Source organism: Pinus tabuliformis, chromosome X (assembly GCF_031772625.1).
Source record: "Pinus tabuliformis cultivar Carrire ecotype Pingquan chromosome X, CPIR1, whole genome shotgun sequence".
Taxonomy (NCBI): domain Eukaryota; kingdom Viridiplantae; phylum Streptophyta; class Pinopsida; order Pinales; family Pinaceae; genus Pinus; species Pinus tabuliformis.
The window spans coordinates 1299834457-1299858115 of NC_142308.1; positions in this window are offsets into that span (position 1 = coordinate 1299834457).

The following is a 23659-nucleotide window of genomic DNA, read 5'->3' on the forward strand; positions in this document are numbered from 1 at the left end:
AAGCTCAGTACCTTGACTTAGTTTATATGCAGTTAGGTACGTTACAGGAGAAAATCCCCGACCTTCCTGAACAAAATCAAATAATTGCAGCTCCTTCAGGGTCTCATGCTGCTGATGGTATGATTGGTACGGTTAATACCATAAGTAAGAAGAAATCTTCTAAGAATTCTTCTCCTATCATAACTTTACCAGATTCCCCAACAGAAGATTCTTCCACAGAAATCTTCACCGATATTCATGTTGTAGAGTCATCTACAGCCAAATCAAAATCCAGTGGTAAGAAGAAAGGGAAGAAGAAAAATAAAACAGATAAAAATTCGAAAGAGAAACCAGAAAAAACGGAATCAACTGATGAGAAACACAAACCTCATTATCTTTGTCTCATTTGTGACGAAGAGCATTTTACAAGAGACTGCCCTCATCGTGCAAAGGTTGCGAAAATCGTCAAAGGTTCCCAAATGCCTGCTATTTTGAAGGATCCTTTTCCTAGTCAAGACAGTAAGATGATAGGTTCTTCCTCAAATGCCTCTGAAGAACCCATAATGATGATGTCCCATGTTAGGATTGCGACTCGATCGCATGATTATGGAAGTAAAAGTCCTATTGATGGTAAGGAAGCAGAATCTTCTCATTCGAACCCATCAATTTCAACTCCCGGTTCCGATCCACTACAGATCGAGAAACCTAACCTAGACTTAGTAATCAAACCGCCCACCAAGGGTATACTTCGAAAGTCAGCTTTCAATCCACATACGAGAGCGGCTCAAAACTATAACATTGTTGAAGACTTGGCTATTTCACCTTCAACAATGTCGGCTTTGGAAGTGCTACAATTATGTCCAGCACAGCGTAAATTGCTATTGTCGGCTATAGAAGCTGTTGACGTTCAGGACTTGAACCTTATAATTTCGATCTAGAAAATAGTACACCACGCTTACCTCATCAAATGGCTTTCCAGATCCCAGTGTTAGTAAAAAATAGACCTTGTTATAGGACTGTGATTGATGAGGGAGCCTCAACATGTATTATGTCGATACAGTGTTGGAGATCCCTTGGTTCTCCTACGCTAAATCAATCCCCGACGATTCTAAAGGCCTTTGATGGTTGTGGGTTTCATCCTTTTGGCATTCTACAGGATTTACCTATAGGGGTTGAAGGAAAAACTGCTAATCTAGATGTGGAGGTGGTTGATGCCCCTCTAGATTACAACCTTCTCTTGGGTCGTAGTTGGTCTTACGCTATGATAGCTGTCGTTTCATCGGTCTTTCAGCTTATAAAGTTCCATCATAATGGAAAGATCATAACTATAGACCAACTGACTTACTTTTCATCCGACCCAACCTCTTCTGAAAGTATTTAGCATGTCAGCAAAACAACTATCCCATATAAGGATGTTGGAGTAGGACTAGTTAAAGATTCTAGTTTACTAGGAACTTTTCCTTTTCCTCCTATCAACGCATCGTCTTCTACTGCAACCATTTATATGATTTCATCAGACACTATTGTTTATGATGATCCTTGGATCGTACATTCTGAATCTGAGATAGACTCATTTGGTGATGTTATGCCTTTGAGTCCATATGAAATTGCGTATCAGGCTGTGCAGTCGTTTTCAGACCCTTCTTCAACCGAAATTGACTTAATGAATGTGGTCCATCAAGAATCACTTTCAACATCAAACTCAGACTCAACAACGTTTTCCGAACTTGTCCACACTAATGAGCAAATTCATGAAACCCTATGTGTCGATGATTTACCATGGGAAGATCTTCATCATAGATCTTCGTTTCTACCTAAGATTGATCACTTTGAAAATGATTTTTCATCTATTTTTATGACTGAATATGTCAAGGAACCTCAGAATCCCATGAAAAATCCTAATTCTGAGTTAAATTTGGGAAACATTTCTCGAACTATTCCTATTGATATTTCCGTTAAGCCTGGAATTGTTGAAAACATTCATATAGGTGCCTCTTGTACGTAAGATGAAATTCAAACATATAAGGCCCTATTTCAAGAATTTCGCGACGTGTTTGCCTGGTCATATGAGGAAATGCCAGGAATTGACCCAGCAATTGTTGTTCATGAAATCAAAACTTACCTGGATGCTAAACCCATCCGGCAACGTTTGCGTCAGATCCACCCACGAAAAGATGCTGCTATTAAAGCAGAAGTTGAAAAATCACTCAAAGCGGGTTTCATTTATCCGATTCCGTTAACGGATTGGGTATCGAATATTGTTCCTGTTAACAAAAAGCAAGGGACAATAAGAATATGTATCGATTATAAGGATATTAATCGAGCCTGTCCAAAATACAATTACCTAACTCCCTATATCGATCAAATCATTGATGATTGTGCCGGCAGTGAGGTATTCTCCTTCATGGATGGTTTTTTTGGATACAATCAAATAAATATTCTACCTGCTGATCAACCAAAAATGGCTTTCATTTGTCCATGGGGGACATTTGCTTATTGCAAATTACCTTTTGGGCTCAAGAACGCTGGGGAAACTTTTCAAAGAGCCATGTCTTACGCGTTTCATGACATCAAGCACATTGTGCAACCCTATCTCGATGATTTACCTGCTCATTCATTACATTGAGCTGATCATCTCATCCATTTACGAGCAATCTTTATGAGGTGTAGGCATTATCGAATTAGGTTGAATCCACACAAGTGTGTTTTTTGTATAGAAACGGGTCGGTTACTGGGGTTTGTTGTTTCGAAAGCCGGCATCCGCGTTGATTTCTCGAAGGTTGAAGCTATTGTCAAAATGCCTCCTCCTTCGAGTCTTCGCCAACTCCAAAGTTTGCAAGGGAAAGCAAACTTTTTACGACGATTCATTCCTAACTACGCTGAGATCACAAAGGGTTTTACCTAGTTGTTGAAACAGAATACTCTGTTCTTTTGGGATGAGATAGCTGATAAATCTTTTGATGCACTAAAACACACGTTGACCCATGCATTGTTATTGCATCCTCCCAACTACAACCAGGACTACTTCTTGTATCTCGCCGCCTCCCATTCCACCATCGGAATGGTGTTAGTTCAGGAAGATGAATTCGGTATTGAACATGTGATATATTACCTTAGTCAAACTTTAAATCCCACTGAGCTAAAATACTCACATGTGGAGAAATTGGCATTGGAAGTTGTTCAAGCTGTCCAATGTTTTCGTCATTACATTTTACTACATAAAACTAAAGTAATTTCTGATTGCAACCCCATGATCTATATTTTGACCAAACAATTGCTAGGGGGCAAGTACTCCAAATGGAGTGTGATCCTGTAGGAGTTTGACCTGGAATTCGAAAAGTCGAAGTCGAAGAAATCTTTAGTTTTTGCGGAGTTAATGTGTGACTTCCGAAGTGCTGACACAGAAACTGTGGCGAAGGAGCCCATTGCGGACGAATCCTTGTTTCTAATCAGCACTTTAGATCCATGGTATGGGGATATCATAGTTTATCTCCAGACCCAATCCTTTCGGTCAGAAATTTCAAGGTCAGAACGTTGAAAAATATGATTCCAGTCCCAACAATTCAAAATTATTGGAGATACACTTTATCGTCGTGGGGTGGACTCTGTTTTTCGACGTTGTTTAACTCATGAGGAAGCTAAAAAGGTTCTGAATGACTGTCACTCTGGAGCATGTGGTGGCCATATGTCTGGGTTTTCCACAGCCCAAAAGATGTTGCGCGCTGGCTATTTCTGGCCGTCTTTGTTTAGAGATTGTATTAACGCGGTCCGAAAATGCCACAACTACCAAATTTTTGATCGAAAGATGCGTGCTCCACCTGCTCCTCTCCACCCTATAATTGTCGTCGGTCCTTTTGCGAAATGGGGTATCGATTTTATTACATGTAACCCTCACTCAGCCGGGGGGCATGCATATATCATCCTTGCAGTAGATTATTTTACCAAGTGGGCCGAGGTGATGCCTACATTTGAGGCAGACGAAAAAACTGCTGTGATTTTCGTGTTCAATCATATAATTGCTAGGTTTGGTGTTCCACAAGCGATTATCATTGATCATGGGCGTCATTTTCGAAACATTATGATGACTGAACTTACAGACCAACTTGGCTTGCGTCACGATAGTTCAACTCCATATTATCCACAGACTAATGGTCTGGTTGAAGCCATCAACAAAGTTCTAGTCATCATGATCCGACGAATCATTGGAATTCATAGGTCGAATTGGCATAACATGCTATTTTCAGTGCTTTGGGCATATCGAACCTCAGTAAAAACATCAATTGGTTTCACTCCTTTCCAACTAGTTTATGGTCTAAAAGTTGTGTTACCCATTGAATGCGAAATCCCATCATTGCAAATGGCCATCGAATTACTTCCAACCACTTCCGAAGAGGAAAAATGTTTTTTATACTTGGCTCAGCTAGATGAGAGTCGACGTGATGCTGCATTAGCGATCGAAACTCATGCCAAACGTATTAAAGCTTAGTATGATCGAAATGTTACCCCTCAATGTTTTTTGGAAGGAGACCTAGTCTTATTATACGATCAAGCAAATGATAAATTAGGCACTGGGAAATTTGTACCCATGTGGCATGGTCCTTATGTTGTTAAGCGAAAGCTAGCAAAAGGGGCCTATGAATTGGTAGACTTTGACGGGGTCTCTTTAGGTAAACCCAGAAATGGTCTTTACCTGAAGAGGTATTATGCTTAAATCTGGGTGTGGATATTTTTTAGTTTTCTTTCTAGCTGGTGTGTTTTAGTTTAAAAAAGTGTGCTTAGCTTACAGAGTGTTTTTTGTCATTATTCCTGCTTATCTTGATTTTTCTCTTGATATTGCAGATGTCGACGCCTCTCCAAACATACATTGGTTTTGCTGATGTTGCTTGTCGTAATACACGGAACATTTCTTCTGCAGCTTGGTTTATCTATTCGCCCTTTGACGAGTTGGTATCTATGCATGGGGTAAGCCTCGGTCAAACAACGAACAACATTGCCGAGTATAGTGCAGTGATTGAGTTATTATCTAAATCTATTTCATTTGGGATTTGGAGTTTGATAGTGAGGTTAGATTCTGAACTCGTTGCATTACAGTGTAATAGAGTATATGCCATTAGAAATCCAGTGTTATTGAGGCTATTTTTGAGAGTTCGTCTCTTGGAACGTGAATTTGACTATATTGAATATCAGCGTATTCCAAGATATTTAAATACATTAGCAGACGCAATTGCTTCTTGAATGTTAAGTAGACATTTGCAATAATCATACAAGTAAATTTAAAAACATTCCATAACATGTTTTACAAGATAAGCCCGTAATAGTGATATAGTATAGCATAGAAGTGTGTCAAATATACATCGTCTTTGATCATATGTTGAAAAACACCTTATGATCAGCAAAAATGATAGTAAAAAAAGCAAAAAGTGTCATATGTGTCTATAATAGGCGATTATCCTATCATTGGTGATGATCACAATAAGAAACCACTGTACGGGCCACCTTACAAAGGAACCTCCTGAAAGGTCCTGGGACCCCAATCACATAGCGTTGTAGCCTAAGAGGAATGTCATATATGCTAGTCTCCGGAATGTCTACTGTCAAACGCTCTAGATGACTCTCCAATTCAGTCAAAGTCTCTGTGGATTCGTCCTGTGGGGCTGGTGCTGCTGCAGCTGGTTGTTTCCTCTCATAGGGCCAGATAGTGGCTGGTCGCCATGGACCTAAATTTGCATTTAAAACTTTTACTATCAATTTTGGGACGAGATAAAAATGAAAAAAGGAATTAAATTAGAAAATGTTGAAAATGATTTTACCTGAGTCATCCCATTGCTCTCCTGGTGGAAGAGCCATGTCTAGGTCACCACGATAATCTACCCCAGTGTAAGGAAAGTCCTAAATAGCAAAAATTTGGTTCTCCAACCAATGAAATTACTCAAGAGTGAATCGAACAACCTCTACCCCCTCAAGATGACAGGCCATAACTGCAACCCAATGCATCAGTTTGGGCTCTCGAGGAAGTCCAGCTCCGACAGTGAGATGCTGTGGGACCAACATTGGGACCCTCTCCAGACCAAAGCTCATGACTTGATCCAGGTGGATATTGGTGGCCACCTGCTAATTCCACTTGGATCCCCTCTAGTGCTTCTTACAGTTTTCTCAGTTTCCTTAATTATAGCACAGTTTACTATTTTTAGCAGTTTTTCAGGTCCTAAACTTCCGAAGCCGTTTTGAGGCCCTAAACGACGTTTTTTTCAGAAATCTACCGCCAGTGACTTTTCTGTCTAAAAATCGCCTTTTCCGTCGTAGTCCTCGAAGAGATCTTTCCAATGGGCTATCATGCACGTCAAACGGAGATAGTACGACTAATTCGCGACCCCGGGAAGTTGATGTACCAACTTACCCAAAAACGGGGCCCACAATTTGGCATTTTATCTTCTAGGGTTAGGTTCTGGAATGTGAAGGGTTTTCCATTGTTTCTCAACAATAAATAGGCCTTCGAGCCTCATTGTAAGACAGTTCAGAGGCATGTAGCCACCACATCTCTTCTCAGAGATAAGCTACCATCGCCCTAGCTGGTTTATTTCCATTTCTGTTTGTAAGCATATTTCAGTATTTTACAGTAATGAATTGAGGTATTATTTCCACTGCATATGTGTATTTATGGTTATCTCTGTATTTTATTGCGTTCCTGTTTAAATCTGGATCAGTGGTATCAGAGCGGTCTACTTTTCTTCTCTGTTTTTCTTTGCATGTCCCCAACGAGGTCGGGATATGAGGAGTTAGGGCTTGAACTGGTCGAACCTTTGCAAGACTAGCCTCGCAAATCCCGACGGCCTCCCATGGCGGATGAAAAGAAAGACGAGGGGGCAGGAGATCCTATCAAAATCTTGCTTGAAGAAGCCCTCGAGCAACAAAGGAACGCGATGATGACAACTTTGCCCAAATCCTTCAATGGCTACCCAGGGGCGACGCATCGGCTTCCAACAGCAACTCTGGAAACGCCACACCATTTAAGGTACAAGTTAATTTTGAAATCCCCATATTCGAGGGTCAGATAGACGCAGATGTCGTCGATAAATGGTTAAATGTGCTAGAGGGTTATTTTTTTGTTCATGATTTTTCCAGTCGGGAAAAGATTATTTTCGCTCTTCTCAAAGAAGCCCCCCACGTCAAGGATTGGTGGGAAACCTACTGTGAGAAGAAGGATGAAATTACAGGCTCACTATTTTTAGTCGCACGGACTTGGGATTCATTTCGAGATGCCATCAAGGAGCAGTACTACCCTGTCGGAAGCTATGAGGATCAATACATAAAGTGGACTACGCTACGACAGGGAAGGGACCAAGACATACCAGAGTTTACCAATATTTTCCATACCCTTTGCACAAAGTTGGGTATCAAGGATACAGAGCAACATTTGGTACTAAAATACCGTGGCTGCCTGCACAAGTACATCCAAGAAGAAATAGAATTCCTGAACATCTCCTCGCTCGGAATGGCATACCTATATGCCATCAAGGTCGAGCAAAAGTTTAAACAGAAGAAGCGAGACTTTGGGTCTGCGAATCCGAAACAAGGGAAAGGTGCCCCCAAACCGCAAAACAAAGGACAAAGCCAAGGCGGGGTGGCCCAAGACAACCCTCCAAAGCTGCAAGAAAAGAACAGCGCCGCGAAGCCGAAAAAGGACACCGGAAAGTGGTGTGAGTTCCATAAGAGCTCCACTCACAACACAAGTGAGTGTCGGGCCAAGCAGTCACTGGTGGCCGAGCTAAAGGTTTTAGAATCAGATGCATGTTCTAACTCTGAGTCAGAACCCGATAAGGGGAATGACAAAGGGAAGCAGATTATCGATGCGGAGCCCAATGCCACTGTTGCCACCACGAAGATACAGAAGGAGGAACCTGAAGATCCAGAGGAGGAGGAGCGTCTCTTCCACTCCCAAATGTGGGTAAAGCGCTCCCCGCTACAGTTCATTATCGACAGCGGGAGCCAAAAGAACCTCATTTCGGCAGAGGTCGTGAAACGGCTGGGCTTACCGACCACAGCACATCCACAACCATACACCATTGGGTGGCTGCACCAAGGATGGGATCTTCGCGTGAGCCAACAGTGTCACCTTCCATACAACATCAAGCCCTTCACGGATGAGGTATTATGTGAAATTGCTCCCCTTGAAGTGTGTGATGTGTTATTAGGACAACCATACTTGTGGAAGCGACATGCTGTGTATGAGTCAAGGCCCCGTGCTGTTATTGTTACTTTGGGAAATAAGTTGTACAGGATACCAGAGGTAGCACCGCCCACCGCCATCTCTTTGGTTATTGCAAAACAATGCAGTAAGCTCATTTCCAAAACTGGGAAGTTTGTTTTCTTGATGATACGCCCTCAAGAAAAGAAGAAGACGGTGGCCACAACCTCCAGACAGGGCCCCTCCGCATGACAACTACAGATGGACAAGGTCGTGGAGGAGTATGAGGACATCTTCACCTCCCCCGCAGGGGTTCCTCTGCATTATCAGGTCAAGCACTCCATTGATCTAACCCCAGGTTCACCGCTGCCCAATGGACCAATCTATTGGTGCTCTGTTATGGAGAACGATGAAATCAAGAGGCAGATTCAGGAGCTTCTACAAAAAGGTCACATCCGTCTGAGTTCATCGCCCTGTGGAAGCCCGATCGTGCTGGTACAAAAGAAGGATGGGACTTGGAGACTCTGTATTGACTATCGGACACTGAACAAGATCACTGTTCGTAATAGGTACCCAATCCCACGGATTGATGACCTCCTGGACCAACTAAAGGGGGCAAAATATTTCAGCAAGATCGATTTGAAGTCAGGATATCACCAGGTACCAATCGAACCCTTCGATGTGTGGAAGACTGCCTTCAAAGCCAAGGAGGGCCTTTTCGAATGGTTGGTTATGACTTTCGGATTGATGAATGCTCCTGCAACCTTCATGAGGCTAATGGACGACATCTTGCGACCATTCACCAACTCATTTGTAGTGGTATACTTGGATGACATCTTGATCTTTAACAAGACTTGGGAAGAGCACCTCCACCACATCCGGCAGGTTTTCCAAACACTGCGACAACACAAGTTATGTGCCAATTTGGAGAAATCCACTTTTTGCATGACCCAGGTTCAGTATCTGGGATACATTATTGATGAAGGGGGGGTGCATGTGGATCCAGCCAAGATCTAAGTCATTCGAGATTGGCCATCTCCAACCACTCTGACAGAGCTTCGCAGCTTTCTAGGCCTTGCCAACTTCTACCGCAGGTTCGTGTTGGGATTTTCTCATATCACTTGGCCCTTGAGTCAGGTCACCAAGGGAGGAGTGGAAGCAAAAAAAAATTGGTCTAAATCTCAACAGAAGGCATTCACAGAGTTGAAAGATCGACTCTGCACATCACCAGTTCTTGCATTACCAGACTTGCAACAACCATTTGAGGTCGAGACAGATGCCTCTGACTATGCTATTGGGGTAGTCCTTACTCAACACGGGCATCCAGTGGCATATCACAGTAAGACACTTTCAGACACAGTCCGGAAGTATCCCACTTATGACAAAGAGATGTATTGATCCATTGTGCAGGCCTGCTGAAAATGGAAGCATTACATTTTGGGGAAGGAAACGGTCATCCACAGAGACCACCGACCCCTGCAGTTCATACAGACCCAAGGGAAATTACAGAATGATTGCCATCAGAAGTGGTCCACATACCTGCAACAGTTCCATTTGAATATCAAGTATAAGAAGGGCAGCGCCAATAATGTTGCAGATTGCCTCAGTCTACCACCAATCATGGCGTTAACCACCGTGCTCAACTCTTGTGGGAACGAGACTTCTGATTGGCCACTGCTCTACAAAAGTGACCCGGAATTCGGCCACACATACTAGACACTCTTGGAGGGTCAGCATGTTCCAGATTTTCACCTCCAGGACGACCTGTTATGCCACCTGGGTCACCTTTGTGTTCCTTCAAGCGAGCGTGCCAAGATGATCTGGGAAGCACACTATAGTCGGGCCATTGGGCATTTTGGGGTCGAAAAAATGGTGGCAGTACTGCAGAAATATTTCTATTGTCGAATCTTCGACAGGATGTCGGGAAGTACATCAGATCATGCACTGCTTGCACCATTGCCTAACCGACCATCAAGAAGCAAGGCCTCTATACCCTGCTGCCTACCCCTAGTCGACCTTGTGAATCCATCTTCGTGGATTACATGTCAGGCCTCCCTTCCACTAGGCATGGAAATGACTATGTTTTTGTGGTCGTCGACAGGTTCTCGAAGATGGCCATTTTGGTGGCCTGCAAGAAGAATATCACAGCATAAGCCACTGCTAAACTCTTATTTGAACGAGTATGGGTACACTTTGGGATCCCAGAGTCTATCATTTCAGATCGAGACAGCAGGTTCCTCAGTACATTTTGGTCCAGCCTCTGGTCGATGCTGGACACCAAACTCACTAAGTCCACAGCCTTCCATCCTCAAACTGATGGCCAGACTGAGGTCGTCAACAGGATGATCACACACATTTTGCGCATGTACAACTCAAAGCATCCATGCACATGGGACGAGAGCCTCCCCTATGTTCAGCACAGCTACAACCGGGCTCTCCACAGCTCGACTGGCCACAGCCCTTTTCAGGTGGGATTGGGATTCTAGCCACTATGTCCCATCGATGTGGCCATGCCATTTGCAGCTACTCACGCAGATTCTGCTCATGTCCAGTCTGAAACAGATAAGGAAAACAGCTTCATTGAGCACGTCCAACATATTCGCCAGCAGGTCCATGACATTCTGGAGAAATCAAATGCCAAGTACAAGCAGCGACATGATCAACATTGGGTGCTACACAAGTTTGAAGTGGGCAACAAAGTCTGGTTGCATTTGCAAAAGGAACGCCTTACCGGAGCCTATCGGAAACTCAGACCACTCCGATATGGCCCTTACACCATTACCAAGACTGTAGGAGACAATGCATTTCAGCTCAGCATTCCCTCATTCCTTGGCCTGCACCTGGTGTTCAATGTCGACCGCCTTCAGCCATACTTTCCACCATTACTAGACACGTCCGACATTGCAGAACAACTCACACCCACAGAGTTAAATCCAGCTTGCATGGAACAAGCTGCAACTGATTGGATCATGGACACACAGATCAAGCACACTTGCTAGTAGAATATCCAACTGTATCGAGTTGTCAAAGCAGGACAACTCCTTCACCAGGGCAAGTGGCTCACCAGGGACCAAGTGCACCAGAAGTTCCCTCATCTCATGGAGGAACTCAACGCAATGGGGACCATTGCTTCCTAAGGGGGGAGGAATGATCCAGGCGGATATTGGTGGCCACTCGCTAATTCCACTTGGATCCCCTCTAGTGCTTCTTACAGTTTTCTCAGTTCCTTAATTATAGAACAATTTACTATTTTTAGCAGTTTTTCGGGTCCTAAAATTCCAGAGCCGTTTTGAGGCCCTAAACGACGTTTTTTTTGGAAATATACCGCCAACGATTTTTTTGCCTAAAAATCACCTTTTTCGTCGTAGTCCTCGAAGAGATATTTCCAACGGGCTATCATGCACGTCAAACGGAGATAGTACGACCAATTCGCGACCTCGGGAAGTTGATGTACCAACTTACCTAAAAAGGGGGCCCACAATTTGGCATTTCATCTTCTAGGGTTAGGTTTTGGAATGTGAAGGGTTTTCCATTGTTTCTCAACAATAAATAGGCCTTCGAGCCTCATTGTAAGACAGTTCAGAGGCATGTAGCCACCACATCTCTTCTCAGAGATAAGCTACCATCGCCCTAGCTGGTTTATTTCCATTTCTGTTTGTAAGCATATTTCAGTATTTTACAGTAATGAATTGAGGTATTATTTTCGTTGCATATATGTCTTTATGGTTATCTCTGTATTTTATTGCGTTCCTGTTTAAATCCGGATCATGACTAAAGCACCATATCCAAAGGTCTTCAGTTGTCCGTTCTTTGCTCTAGTCAGTTGGCCTTTTATATTAGCCAGCACAGCATCGCACTAGTTGAAGATGGTACCTCGAAAGCAATCTACTGCCATCCGCATTTGGGATCCAGTGGCTATATGTAGTGTTGTGCTTCTGCAAAGCCTGATAACAGTAAACGCAATCACTTTGAGCTCAGCAAGGGTTATGGTTTTGATATCTATCCCTTTGTCTCTAGTCTAGTCATTGCAAAACTCTAGCCGGAGGCTATCGACAGACTGGCCACATGGCCTAGTCCCGAATAGAGTCAAGTGTTCACCTCTCTTAGGCAAACCAGTCAAGAAGTAAATGTCTTCCGGCTCCATTTCAAGCTGGTGACCACCAATAAAGAAGACCTGGTCCTATATGCTCCACCTGTCTACCAGCCACTGCAAAAATTCCACCTGGGCCCTCATGCCAGGTATGGCCCAGAATTTTTATTAGCCACATGCCTTCAATGCATCAATCGAAGGTTGATGATTTATCACTACGAGATCTACATCCTCTTGCTCCCGTTCTCGCCAATCAAGCATGATGTATACCCTACATTCAATAAAAAAGCGAATTAGAATATCTAAAAGCAAAATTTTTGGGTGAAATTTGAGAAATTTAGGTTTAAAAACCCTTGCTGCAGGGACCGCACCCTCTCTATTAGAGACAATGCGTGGGTCCGCACTTTGCCTTCACGGTAGGTGCAGACCCCTGACTTCTTTCCTTTTACGAAAAAGTCGGGGTCCACAGGTTACCTGTGCTATGCCTGCGGACCCCCGCGCGCAGGTTTCTAACCTAAGAATTCCTTAAAAAATGAAATTAAAGCCTAAAAACAAATTTGAAATGGATGAAATGAAAGAGTAGGATGATGTAGATTACCTGGAGGAGACGGCGTTCGATTCCAACAGACAGATTTTCCGCAATCTTCACGGGAAGTTTCTGACCAAAAGCTCTCTTTTCTGACTCTGAAGTCAAACGGTAAAATGAATTTACAAAAGCCCTTTTTATAAGTTTTTTGAATAGACGAGTTTCTAATTTGTTTATGTTTCACTTTAAAGAGGTAACTTTTGAAGCATTTTTATCTATTTTAAACAGGTATGAGTAATGTTTGAGTTTTTGTGCAGGATAATGGATCTTTCAGGCAAAATTGGTCATTTTCAACAAAAAACATTAGAGTCGCCTTTAAGCTCTTTTCTGACTCCTAAAACATGAAAAGATCGCCGAGTTTTTATTTTTAAACTCGTTAAAATGGAACTAAAAATACAGTCCACTTACAACCCTTTTATGACCGTAAAAACATGAAAAGATTGCCGGATTTTTATCGTTTCAAATTCGATATTGGTTATAAAACGACGTGTCATTGATCGCTTTTTTACTTTTTCGGATCAGAGGCACTAATTATGAAAAGTACTCCTTGGTCGTAATGATCAAGCAGTTCTCTCAAGTATTATTTTATACTTTTTCGGGCTTGGGAGACACAAATTTATGAAAAAGGACAACCATGGAGTTTTCTTAAGTTTTTCAGACTCTCTAAAATTGAAAAACGCCGAGTTTCTCCTATACTGGACTCGTTAAAATTTAACAGTAAAGGGCCTGTTCAATTACAAATAGGAATGGACCACTCCTTCTTAGGGTTCGAATTTAAACTAATTTGGACTCATCTGAAGGATGAGCTTATAATCAAGCAAATGTTATCCTCCTCAAGCTTGTCAAAAATAAAGAGGTACTTGCCAGAAATGGTGGGGGAAAAGAGAGAAAAATGAGCATGTTTTTCATACTTTGTAACCACTCTTGAACACGACACTTTTATTCACCTGGGTTGGGAAATCCTTTGCCTAACAATTGATCAAACCATATTGAAAGTCTTCAGCCAGTTTTTGGGTATTAACTTTGGGTCAATTATCACCAAACCATCTGCTGTGTCATTATGTGTTCAAGAGGTCAGTGCAAATAAGCCATTTTTCAATGAAATATCTGTCATCCATTTTGACCATCCCTGAGTTAGTCCTTGTAACTAAATTTCTTCAAGCTTGATCTATGATTTCGTGTTGTGGGCTTGCCTATGACGGATCGATTTCTAGCGACTTCAGCTCATTATCTAGAAAGATGATCTAGAAATCGTCAGTACCTTGGGATCTGCATGCCTCAATGGCAGGTTTCTCACCTTTGCCGATAGGTTGCATCATTGACCTTCGATCAAAGGATTTCGTGACATGTTCGACATCAGCACATCTATTCACATCTCATGAATTGTACTGAGTACTTTGAGAGCCATTGACATTATTGGTGGTTTCTCTCACACTTGTTAACAGTTTACATCATTGACTGGTAATCAAGTGGTTTCTACCATGTTCGACTTCGACACATTCATTCACATGGATAGAATCGTACTATTTTAGGAAATAGAGATCAAGACCTTGGATCTAGTTTCCACCATCTAGGCTGCGAGGAATTTTGTATTCATTATATAGTGGACTATTCATAAACAGATGGCTGCATCCATACTGTGTCTACATGTGTCTATACTTGTGATGTATTACAAGATCATTCCTATATCAGAACAATAGTTAGTTTTCTAGTCAGTTTTGATCTGAGTATGGGAATGCCTACCTCAATGATGATATGATCTCATATATATATTTTGCATTGAATGTTTTTACAGGTTCCAACCGGGCTCTCCGCAAGATGATCCTCGAAATGATAAAGTACTTCACTCTTCTTAGATGATAAATGAAATCCTCATCTACTACAGACTTCGCACTTTAGGTGGAAATCTGTTACAAAAAATATTGTCACCATGACTAACTACAGTCAGTATGGGTCTATCATCATTCATACTGCCCTCCTAAGCAAGTCTCAAACCTCAGCTCTTCATGTCAAGATTTGAAAATGAGAGAAAGACCTTAAGAATCAATAAATCTATGGTTCTGCACTTTCTCTCACTGTTGCCTGTGGTCCCGCACCCCCTGTCTCTAAAGGAGTGGGTGCGGACCCCTGTGAAAGTCAAAAAGGCGCAAGTTAAACTCCTTTGGGTTAATTCTATATGATTCTAGAAGGAATCTTGACATGGATGGTTCGCTCCTAGGTGGTTCATGCATCCCAAAAGTGAAGGAGCTTATCCCTTGATGAGAGGAGCTTATCCCTTTGAAGGAGGGCTTTATCCCTTTGAAGGAGGACCTAGTAACTTCCCTCCATTGCACTATAAATTAAGGCATTGGTCTGGTTGCTAGGGAGGTTAGAAGCTGAACATTTTTTAGGGTAAATGCTGTTGGAATTAAGACTTCCTAGTTAATCTTGAGAGGAGAGATCACATATCTTTTGGCTTCATTGGGAAGAGAGTGAAACTTGTCAAAGTAGAGGAGACTTCTTGATGGACCCTGGGAGGAGCTTGTACAACATCAAGGCATAAGGTTGTAAAGTTATTATTGATTTAAGTTAACACAATCAGATTCATTTTTTTCAACAAATTGTCTTATGTGATTTGTTTCATGAATTCCTTGATCATCATGATAAGTATGCTTTATTATATTCGCTTTTCAGGTGCTATTTAATTTGGGTGCTTGTTTGTGTTTGCAGATTCTCTACAAGGGATCTCATTTGGATCAACGGAGTGAGGCTTCAACAAACTTGCATTGGACCCAAGGTAGGCCTATAACACTTTTTTACCTTTATTTATAAACTGCATATTTAGAGAAAGATAGAATTTGATTGGTTTGTTTGTCGCTAGATATCATTAGATACTATGGAGGTTGGTCTTGTCCGCAAGAATGACTCATCTGATTGACAGTGGCTGTAACGTTCCACTATTGGAACTAGTTGTTTGACATAGATGTATTATATGATTGGAACTTATGCTTCTTAATATAACAAGAGCTACCACGTTTCATGCATATGTTGTATTGTATTCTATGTTATTTCATTTGTTCTAAATGATATATGTATTGGTTTTCTTATGCATGCATGTATAGACTATTATGTATAAGTATGCATGAATATTTCTAAAATGTGATGTTGGTTTAACCATCACTTTGGATTGCTTGCTAAGTTGCCTTCCATTTTGTGATGTATCTTTGCTCGTGCATTCCCTTCCAAGCCGAGTGTTATCACAGGTATCCAAGAGGTGCACTTATCTCAACACCCATGTGTTAGAACCTCTCATCCACCTTCCTTGACTCACTGTAGATGTCACAACCTTACTACCAATGGAGTTATCTTACTTGCTTTTGTGCGAAATCGCAGTCAAGGCATTACCATATGATCCACTGCTGGGAATCCTACACCAAACGGTCTGAGCTCTAATTGGGACTTCTTACTGGGGAGATCCCTTTACATGTTGGCGGGTTTAGCACCATCAACATTTTGGCACTAGAAGTAGGTCTACATGACAAGCTGAGTCCTCACATCTATTTTGAATCTCTACATATCTATCATGAAAAACTGCCGAGTTGCTCTTTTGGAGTGCATGTATTATGGAAACAACTTCATTATCTTGAAGAAGCTCTCAGATAACTTGTCTCATAAAACATATGATGGTGGAGGCCACGTAGCCTTGGTTAGGCACGTGGTCAGCATTGTAGGCTCATGTGAAAGGCATGGATTCTTTGAAGAATACATGAGATACACATTGTTCGTGTACATGTTTCGAGGGCACCCAATGCACTTTTGTGCCACAATGCCCAAAAAAATTGATTCATTCTCTTGCTCAGCTGGTCACATAGATAGACTGTGCTTTCAATCACTATAACTGTAAAGCACTCAACAAAGAAATTTTGAAATTTCAAAAGGCACCTGATGAATTGTTGAGCATTTTCACACAAGCATTTGTAATCTTGCAAACTAATTCCCCAAAGATCATGTTGTTTGGGAATTTCTTGATGGGAAATTTGAGTATCTTCTTTACATATCTAAAAATCTGCAATTCTTGAAATCACTTGAATCCCACTCATACTCCCGTCATGTAACTGCACAATAACGAGAAGGCATAGCTGCTGTCACAAGTGACTTTCTGCCTTCACCTCATCAAATAGTTCCACCACCGCGGAGTGCTGTGGGATATCATGCACACACCTCTGTTGAACTGTCACATCCTCCCACCCCACCTGCTCTTGATATCTGTGAAGATTTGGCTTGCAAGCCTGTTGGTTGTCATGTGGATTCATTCCCTCGACCTCCGTGCTCGTGTTCTATTGATCCTCCAAATTGTATTATCTTGTGGTCTCCCATCATGGACTCCTTGCCTACTGTGAACGAGGATCAAGTTGTCGATGGAGATGGTGTTATGCAGCCAACCTGCACCATCATTCATGATGAGTGTGTGTGGTAATCTAAAGAAGAACCCGCGGTGAAAGATGAGTCCCTTCTAGTTGCGCCTGATCTGCTTTATCCTAACATCCCTTGTGATTCTGCCACTGTTAATTTCCCCTATGAAAACCCATTTCCAGATGTTTCTACTTCTGATCATTGACAAGACATGTCGGATGTTAGTCTGTCATTACAGTGCAGAGACGACACATCTTCCTCGGAAAATCTGTCCAATCTATCATCTATCTTTTCTGAAAACATAGTGTCAACATCTTTGCTTCTCATCTACCCCTTTTCCTGATTCATCAAATCATGAGGATGCCGACAAACATACTCAATTTTCTAATCTTGTTTGTTGTGATCTATCCACTTCCTCATATGATCACGATTTTGATTCAATCCTTGTTAATTTGTCCAAGACACTGGTCTACGATGATCTATCTTTCAACAAAGTTGAAAACCCACAGATTGTCAAGGCACTTCAGCCCAAGCTGATGTTTATGTTAGGCCCTCGCTGTCCTGAGGTTGGTTTCACTTCCAGTCAAGAAATTGTTGAAACACTCAAGGCTCCTCATCATTCTTTGCTTTGCATTGAAGATCAACTAAACACCCAGAGTTCGCTTCCTCCACTAGAACTACACGATCCCATCACTCATGCATTGGAGGAATCGTACACAACAAGCATACATGCGCAACATAAGTGGTCTACCTTTCTCATGTTTGCTTGCGTGTCATAGTCAAGAGAATGCATACACTCGACATCCGCATGCATTGTAGCAGAGCACCATGGCAAGTCCACAGAGTGCATGTCATGTGCTTTCACTCATTTTTGTTCTCACTGTTACATCTTTCTTGTTTGCTAGTTCACGTTGTTGTCTTGTTCGCGAACCATGCCTTCACCAACATGGGTCTACCAATGGGCCAATGTCTGCATTGGAAATATCACTTCACATGAGATGACGCATGCACTGTTAGCTTAGGAGTAGGAGTAGTGTCTTCTCTTGAGTTGTTTTCCTGCATGCATGTTTGCTTCTTTCCTTGTGTGTTTGTTCGCTTACTTGTTTGCTTGCTTACTCACTTTGCTTCCTTATTTTCTTCTGCTTTTTGCTTTTCTTTGTTGTTTGTTTGCTTGTTTTGTTCATAGGTTAGTTTTGCATGAAACCATCTATGACTCTTGAAACAAGCTGGGTAAAGTACAAGAGGGCTTGTGTAGCTATCACTACTTGGTTATATGTAATATTGCCTCTGTATGAAGAACTTGTTACTTTTAATCTATGATACGTCGAAGGAAAATACGTACTGTTCGAAGTGAACTTGGTGAAAACACAATGCTTGCACGCTAACTAGTATCACCTACTCTAGTCGGTTGTTTTTGTGTTAACCCTAGTCAGCTCAATCAAGTAGAGTAAGGTGAGGGGGAAAACCTTAACAGGCACATCAGAGGTATAATAAACTACTTCTCTGCAGGAAAAACCTCGTATGCTCTTAATAAGTTAGGATCCCTCCTCCCCCCTATGAAATGAATTAGTGCTATGCATAGTTACAAAGATGAAAAATGAAAAAATAAAAAAGTGAAAAAAGTTTGAAAAAAATGACAATGAATAAGGAAAAAGAAGAGAAAGGCTTCCTGTGCAGAGAGGTGATGCAAGTAACTCTGCTAGGGTACTGATAAGGCTCGCTGGAAGAAGATCCATGCTTGTGTTCCTATGTGACTCTACAGGGGTATTGTCTAGGCCTACTGGTAGCAAAGCAACATGAGAGATGAAACTAAGACTCTGACGACTATACCTCTTGTGCACCAATTTACCCTTCAACCCCAATCGAAACAACTATGTTTCCTTGGCTTGGAATGTGTGTCAATCAAAGAAGATCTTGGTAGATGCTACATCTCACAATCAATATAGTGTGAAAACTAAGAGGATCTGAGAACTAAACAATACTTATGGAGGTGTTAGACTTGCTTTTCATGAACAAGGTCCATTCAGAGAGCTAGAGTTCTACCAATGTGTCACAAGGTGTTGTAGTGGCCACAACCACCCTCAAATTTTTTTCCTTAGCTTCATTTTGGAGCCTCCTTACCAGCCTTCACAACATCATGTTTTGCTTCATCAAGTACATAAGCTTCATTGTTAATATTGCACAAAGGAAGCCTGTCAACAAAACCTCGATGCATTCCCCTCACACGCTGTTCATCAAGACTTGGTCCAGTAGCAGGCTAAGAAGCTCCTTCAAGGATTTGCACAAATATGGAGGGAAACTAGCCTTCCCTCTAGAAATTGCGCAATCCTGACTGGTAGCCTGCTAGGCCCTAGAATTGCACAATTTTGAGCAAGCTTCACCCAGAAAATTACGCAATCCTTCCCAGTTGGGCTGCTCAGCCCATAATTTATGCAAATCTGGGTAGAAGTCAAATGCCCTACCTTGAAATTACACAAATATTCTGAGCAGCAAGCCTAGCTCTCAGCTAGAAATGCTTATTTTCTCCCAGTAGTTGAGTAGCCTCTTGCATGTGCAGCTGAGTTGACCAGTTCCCTCGAGGACTGAGTAAAATGGACTTACATGCATTGGCTGCTTCTCCCAAGGAAACATGCAAAGGAATGCCTTGTTTCAGGGACCTATTTTTGGCAGTTGGAGGTTACATGGAAGGATGATTTCAGAAACCTCCCACCAAGTGTCACTTTCCCTAGATTTGTGGCATGCACATCACAACCTCGATTTTATCAAAACTCATCAATTGGATGCTGCAAAGTTCATTCCTCACATCAACCTTGTAGCTCTGACATCCCACATCGCATCTAGGAGCTGTTGGCACATTAAGGTCAATTGTTTTGGGGTAAGCACGCTTTCCATATCTTGTGTTGCATTTCTGGCACTTTTAGTGTTTCGCTTTGTATGAATGATGTCTGCTTGATTTCATTGAGTGCTTGTTATCATTTTTGTTAGAAAATTCTATATTACAAAGCAATGGAACACATAAATATTACAAGAATATAAACACAGAAAACGCATAAAACAAGAGAGACACAGATATACGTGGTTCACCCAGTTTGGGCTACGTCCACAGAGAAACAACCAGTCCTTCCTTTTATATTATCCAGCAAACTAAAGAGATACAGCCTACAGTAGATCTGTTGTAGCACCCTCTTCACTCTCAATCTCCTCTCTCTTTCTCACTCAGAATATAGAGATACATAGACGCAATACAATTCCCTCATATATAGTGAGGGGTTGCCTTCTAGGGAAAAAAACCCTAAACTAAAAATAACTTCTACTGTTAGACAATACACCTAATGAACAGCCCATATTGACTAGAAATTACTAGACTTTTACAAGGCAATTTTACATCTCTTTTTAGCTTTGGGGGCAGTGCCCCCGAACCCTCGTCGGGGGATTGCTGGCCCTTGGACCCCCCAGCCGAGGGGGATCGGCCCCCCCGAACCCCCGGGGGGGGGACAAGTCACCCTCACAGCCCCCCACGTGGAGGGGTGTACAATCTTCCTGGGGTATACATTTGGCTGAGACCTTTAAATACAAAAGATAATCAAGCTCCACACCCAAAAATATCCCACTTGGAGACTGATTATAGTAACTCCACCGCTGCTTCATTTGCTAGACAATAACTCGGCTTTGGACCTGGCTGTTTCTCGTCTTCTTCATCATACTTGAAGACCAATTGAAACTGAGCAGATTCTCAGTTTCTCCCTAGTTACAACTTTTGTTAACATATCTGCAGGATTCTGGCTAGTGTGTATCTTTTCCAGCTTCAACTGTCCATCATCCAATGTTTACTGTATGACATGGTACTTGAGTTGTATATGCTTAGTCTTGGAATGAAATGCAGAGTTCTTTGCAAGATGTATGGCACTCTAGCTATCACTGTATAACCTTCCCAACTCCTGCTTCTTACCTAATTCATCTAGAAACCATTGCAACCAAATCATTTCTTTACTAGCCTTTGTAGCAACAATATACTCTACTTCTGTTGTTGAAAGTGCAACAACACTTTGGATTTTTGAAACCCAACTGATAGATGTTCCACCTACAGTAAATACATATCTTGTAGTGCTCCTCCTATTATCTCTATCACCAGCCATATCTGCATCAACATATCCCTATAGAGAAATGTTTGAACCACCAAAGCATAATGCTTGATTTGTGTTACCTCTCAAATACCTGAGAATCCACTTCACCGCCATCTAATGTTCTTTTCCTGGATTGTTCATGTACCTGCTTACAACTCCCACTACATGTGCAATATCAGGCCTTGTGCAGACCATTGCATACATTAAGCTTCCAACTACTGATGCATATGGAACTTTAGAAATATGAACAATTTCTTCCTGAGTCTTGGGACATGCCTCCTTACTTAATTTGAAATGGCTAGCCAAAGGTATACTAACTGGTTTTGCATTCTGCATATTAAACCTTTTCAACACCTTTTCTATGTACTCACTTTGAGACAATGTTAATTTGTGATTCTTCCTGTCTCTAGTTATTCTCATACCAAGGATTTGTTTTGCAGCACCCAAATCCTTCATTGAAAATGTGTTTGCCAATTTCCTTTTGAGCACATTTATTTCCTGCATGTTAGAACCTGCAACAAGCATGTCATCTACATACAATAACAATATAATATAGCTGCCATCATTTTTCCTTTTGAGATAAACATAATGATCAGAGTGACACCTGGTATAACCTTGTTCAGCCATAAATCTGTCAAATTTTAGATACCACTACCTTGGAGACTGTTTTAAGCCATACAAGCTCTTCTTCAACCTGCACACTAGTTTCTCCTTCCCTTTTACCTCACATCCTTATGGCTGCTGCATATATATCTCTTCCTCCAAATCCCCATGGAGAAATGATGTCTTTACATCTAACTGCTCAAGATACAAATCTTCAGCTGCTACTAGACTTAGAATAGTTCTGATTGAAGTCATTTTCACAACAGGAGAAAATATTTCATCAAAATCAATACCTTTATTCTGTGAAAACCCCTTCACTACAAGTCTAGCTTTGTACCTCTGTTTTCCTCCATCTTCTTCCTTCAACTTGTAAACCCATTTATTCTGCAATGTTGTTTTACCTGTAGGCAACCTGACTAAGTCCCAATTTTGTTTATGTGCTAAGGATTCCATCTCTTCTTTCATGGCTTGCTCCCACTTCTTCCTGGTTTCTACCTGCACTGCTTCTTCATAACATTCTGGTTCACCAGAATCAGTCAACAATACATAATATAATGAAGGAGAGTATCATTCAGGGGGTCTACTTATCCTGGTAGATCTTCTAATACCACTTTCAGGTGTTTGCTTATTGTTTTTTTGGTTGTTGATCATTATGACTTTCAGTCACGATCACTTTTTCTATGATCTCGTCAAGCATTGTGTATTCTCTATTTTCTTTTTCCTGTTTCTTTTCCTGCAGCTGATCCTTATACAAAACCTTTTCATTGAATATGACATCTCTGCTCCTAATAATTTTGTGTTTTTCATAATCATAAAAGTGATAACCAAAATCATTAACACCATATCCAATAAAGGTACATTTCTTTGATTTTGCCTCAAGCTTTGTTCTATTTTCTTTATTAATGTGGACAAAGGCTTCACAACCAAAAGTCTTTAAAAAAGAGTAATTTACCTTTTTACCTATCCATGCCTCCTTTAGAGTACCACCATCCAAGGAACTTGAAGGCCCTCCGTTTATTAGATAAACAACAGTATCTACAACATCTTCCCAAAATTGTAAAGGCAATCCTGCATGCAATCTCATGCACCTTGCATGCTCCATGATTGTCTTGTTCATCCTTTCTGACACACCATTTTCTTGTGGTGTTCCTGGAATTGTCTTCTCTCTGCGAATTCCATTCTCAAAACAGTACCTATCAAACTCTTTGCTACAATATTCACCTCCATTGTCTGATCTGAGACACTTCAACCTTTTTCTTGTCTCATTTTCAACCAAAGCTTTCCATTTTTTGAAAATATCAAATACATCAGATTTATTTCGAATACAATAAATCCAGGTTTTTCTGGCTGCATCATCAATAAAAGTAACATAATAATGAGAGCCACCAAGAGATGATACCTAAGTAGGTCCCCATACATCTGTATGCACAAGCTCTAATTTTTCACTCTTCTTTTCTTTCTTAACTCTAAGGAATATGACTCTCTTATGTTTTCCATAAACACAATTATCACAGAATTTTAAATCAACATGCTTCAAACTTGACAACAAATTTCTTGAGTGAATAATCTGCATCCCCTTCTCACTCATGCGCCCGAGCCTATGATGCCACAATGCTGTATCTTCTCCTATAGAGGTTAAAGCATTAACAGAATTAGAAATACCATTGCATAAATACAATGTACCAACCTTTCCTCTTTTC